General features: G+C 34.8%; 1 long non-coding RNA gene across 2 annotated transcripts; it reads left to right on the forward strand.

Annotated features, from left to right (window-relative positions):
• Nucleotides 1-279: 279 nt before the first annotated feature.
• LOC132626681 (uncharacterized) lies at nucleotides 280-4,202 on the forward strand. Of its 2 annotated transcripts, XR_009577556.1 has the most exons (3): nucleotides 280-867; nucleotides 2,818-3,868; nucleotides 3,966-4,202. It is a non-coding gene; the product is annotated as an uncharacterized LOC132626681 (long non-coding RNA). The 2 variants fall into 2 exon arrangements; XR_009577555.1 differs by having other exon boundaries at nucleotides 2,818-4,202.
• Nucleotides 4,203-4,529: the final 327 nt, after the last annotated feature.

Genomic DNA, 4,529 nt, shown 5'->3' on the forward strand with positions numbered 1-4,529 from the left:
GCTTAATTAATTAATGGATTGAGTGATTCATCTCAATTTTTACTTCAATTGGCTAATTAGTAGATTGGTTCGATTGTGAAAGGATTTCAATTTTTAGCAATGTGGCTAATTACGAAAATATTTTGACTATAATTGAACTACCATAGGCTATCTTTTAAATCCTAATATAGCCTCTTTGAATCTCAAATTTCAGACCATGGAGCCCAAACCAACAACCCGGCCCAATTCCCCATTTAATTCCCAAGAATCTCTTTGGTTCTTCATTTTTTCCCCAAAAAAAAACATAAGAGAACAGGAACCAAACGAACCCTGAAAGATCAACTCTCAAACGCCTCTTCTTGGAAAACTTTCATTGAGTTGCTAAGTCTTCCAGACAATGTTCGCCCATTTTGGGCAATAACAAAAATGTTTCTTGTCTTCTTCCTTCAGTGGATTGGATTCCCAAACGGTAACATGCTCTTTTTTCATTTTTTTTCTTTTCAATTTTCACTTAGCTTCTCCAGTAAGATTCGAAATTCAAATTCCTGCTTAAAGTTGAGACCCTAACTTTCTCCACTATAAATGCTTGCGTTTGGAACCCTAGAAAGGGGAAAAAAGGGAGCCGCCTCCGATGCCCTTAAATTTTCACAATCGGAGAGGTTTTTTTGGACGCCCACAAAATAGGTTTTTACACCTACATTAAGTTTGAACACTCCCAGGTTCTGAACCTTTCAATTACTTGGCTCTAAAGAAGAAAATTTTCTCTTATAAGTCTAGTTCTTGAATTATCGGAACAAGTTAAAATACTTTTTTTGAGTTCGAGTTAGTTGTCGTTGGTTCGAAGGTGATTCGCAACTCTAGTCGCCCCCGTCGCTGCTCGACAAAAAGGTAAATTATCTTCCTTATCGTAATCTTAGCATTTCTTTGTTGTTATGTTTAATTTTCCTACGTTTAGAAATCAAATCATTTATATTTAATTGTCTGTTCCCTGTTAGATTTGAGAAAAACATGATCGTGTGATTATTTTAGTCTCAACATATGTACTTCTTGTTATATCTATTTTAGGAAGTGGGAGAATGATTAAGTGTGAGGATATCCTAATGGTAGAATCCCTGTTAGAATAGAAAACATAGGATTACATGATTTTTTTTTTAATTATAGATGTGCATCTTGATTTGTTACAAGTAACTGTTGAATAACATAAGGTCATGTTTGAATTTTTTCATTAAAATGAAGGTCATAGCCACTCTTGGAGAAATGAAGAATGGAAGATAATAACTCATTTCGAGTTTAGATTAAGAGATGATTTTCCAGTTTCTCTTTGTCGTTCTGTTAAAGAAAAACAGTGGTGGTTCGCATGTTAGTTTCTTTTGGATACTTTGCCTAATTTAAATACATGTTTGATGACCAAGTTTTCCCATATTTCTTTGTGTTGTCATTAGAATTAACTGTAGCATCTTCTTTTGAAAATTAGAGCTTGATATTAAAAGAGAAATTATGGTAGGTTAAACCTAAAACTAATTCACATTTGTTCTCCAAAGAGATAAGAATAGCCACTGGCTCATGTTAAAAATTGTGTTCAACTCTAGTTTCTTTTGTTTTGCTAAATGATTAAAGAAGACAATGTGTAACCCTATGAAGTGGTTTAGGTCCCAGGAGTGTGGTTGAAGTGCCCATCTACTTTCATTTAAAGGAATGCTAAAAGATAAATTTGTCTAAAATAGAACATATCTTTCTTTTTCCTTAGGCTAAGTAAAATCTCTTAGAAATTGTTAATTAGCTAATTCCTGTGTATGTTTTAAAATAGTGAATATAAATACAACTCATTGTGTACTGCTTATCTTACCTAGTTGATTCAAAGAACTAGCTGTTATTTCCTAAAGATGCTGCTAAGTTCAAGTTTTTGTTTTTTTAGATGGACTAAATGCCTTTTAAAGAACTGAGAATACCAACTCCTTTAAGTCCTTTCTATTAACTCAGCATGTTTGTTCTTGAGATTTCCGCGCCAAAAAAAAAAAAAAAGATTTAATGCACACATGCTCATTCCAAATCAAATAAAAGAAACTAGGATATTGTAAAGAAATGAATTTATCAAGGGGGAAATTGTAGGAAACAAAGATAGTGCAAATCAAAAAATATTGTATACATTAGGGGTGCAAAACGCAGAGAACTCATCATAAAACTACCCTTTTTGTTCGAATTTTAATTGATAGTCATATACTTGGTGCATTACCTCTGTAACAAATAAACAAGTCACTCGTCTAGACTGATGCTTAAACTTTACTGGAAACAAGAAGATTAAGGGGCAAGAAAATTTTGTTATGTGATATGTTTACACTTAGTTGGGTTGAAGCTCTTGGAAGAATCCAGTTTCTTAAACTATGGATAGATTGGTTTTAGCTGTTGGCATTTCTTTTTTATCATGAATTGACATATCTAAATTGCTTGCGATTACTTAAGATGGAGTTGCTTTTGTTCCCAGAAAAGGTTTACCAAGTTTAAGTGATTAGGTACATTTGTTTAGCTCATGAATTATAGTCTGTGCTTATGTAATCTTTCCCTATTGAAAATGTTGACTGAAACAATTGAGGTTAATCACTAACTTCTATTTTAAGTTTAGAATGAATAATGTGCACTCTTGTTTTGGGAATTCTTGATGGATTATATGCTTATCCACTTGTGAAATCTGAACTTTAGTCTATATATGATTTATTATACGTGACTAAATCATGATAATCATTCAATAAGCCCAATGCTCTGTACTCTATTTGTGTTTGTTAAAAATATGCATTACTGGAATACTCATTCTTTACCCTTCCTTTTCTTTGCATGACTTAGGAAAATTTCCCAACCCTGAATATTCCTGAGACACTACTACCCTTGAGATGCTGCACACTTGGCTATTCTGTTGCTATCTTGAGTTGCTATTTGATGAAAATGGCGATTGATTGGTTTGTTGCTGTTTTTTTTAGGGCATCTCTGTTTGCCTAGTGAGTAAACTCGTAGTTGCAAACCACTGTAAGTTACTGTTACATTGTTGAGCCTTTCTTTGTTGCATTTGTGGCCAACCTGTGGCTTCATATGAATGTAAGTTGTTGCTACTCTGCCTGATAAATATAGTTGTTTTGTTTGATGAGCTGCTATTTAAGATTATGCCATATTTTGAACTGTGGTTGCACTTGGAGAGAGTAACTGCCTACATTTAAGCTAAAATTGATGTTGTTCTTTGGTAAAATATCATTATTTACTGCTTGTTGTCTTGCGGTATTTGTTGCCACCTATTATTACTTGTGGCTGTGGCATTCTTTCTGATTTGTTGCATTTTAAAGGCTCCCAAAGTGTTGCATTTTGGAAAAATTAGTTGTTGCCTCATTGCTTAAAAGAAATCGATACTACACTTGATGGGAAGTAGTTGACCATATATTTATTATATCCTATTGTTGTTGCTTTCCTGCCACTTATTGTTGCCCTTCAAGGGCTGATTGTTGCTGAAATTTATGGCCTGAATGTTGATCAATATTGAATACTTTGAGTTGAGTTATATCACTAAGTTAACTGCTATCATTTGAGAGGTCACTGCTGCCATACTTTAGGCAAAGCAAATGGCTGAATTTGAGGTTAAATGAGCTGCATTCTCGAGACATTTCGAGGCAAAATAGTTGCTGCCATGTTTTCTTTTTAATGAAGTTGACTTCTAGAGTCTGATGCATTGTTTCCAAGGCAAATGGGTGTTGCATCTGAGCCAAAGTGCTGATGCACTTTCAGGCAGATGCTTCACTTTTGAGTTAAAAGTGTTGCTGCATTATAAAACAAATAGATGCCACACTTCGGAGGATGTTGTTGTCTTGATGGGTACAAATGTTACACTTTGACGAGCTGCACCTTTGAGGTATAAATATCACATGGAATGAGTTCAGATCACTGTTGCACTTTTATGCCTATCTTCTGATGAGTTGTTTTGTTGCTACTTTGCAACTGTTATATAGTTGATGAAGGACTATTGTGATCAACTCTCTGTTGGGGCATTTTTGAAGCAGCAATTACTGCTTTTATGTAAATGGGCAGATACCACACATGAGAGCTGAGGCTATACAATTGTAGATTTGCTGACGTTAAAGCTGTTAGGCAGCTGTTCATTTTTCAGAGATCCTATACTCTGATTTTGCCCTCAAATATCTCTTGATAAACTCATTGATTTGAACATAAGCTATACTTTTGGCTGATGAGAACATTTAATTTGAGCCCATGCCTTTTCCGGAAATGTTATCCCTCGGTTTAGGCAATATGATCTCACAGTGATATCAAGAGGTAGGAACCAACACGCGCTTGGCAAGGCAACTAGAATGGCCACTAGTTTGCAGCTGCGACATGATTCCCGTTCCTTTGCTATATTTAGAACTGTGAGTCTGAGCCTCCGTAATCAAAGCTCTCAAAGTTTGATACGAGTCTGAGGGATATTATTATTTATGTTCCTAAATGTCACCCTACGGGGTGGCGTATCATTTTGACTTACTACTTTCCTTTTCATTGTGCGAGGTCTTAATAAAATA

Source organism: Lycium barbarum, chromosome 2 (assembly GCF_019175385.1).
Source record: "Lycium barbarum isolate Lr01 chromosome 2, ASM1917538v2, whole genome shotgun sequence".
NCBI lineage: Eukaryota > Viridiplantae > Streptophyta > Magnoliopsida > Solanales > Solanaceae > Lycium > Lycium barbarum.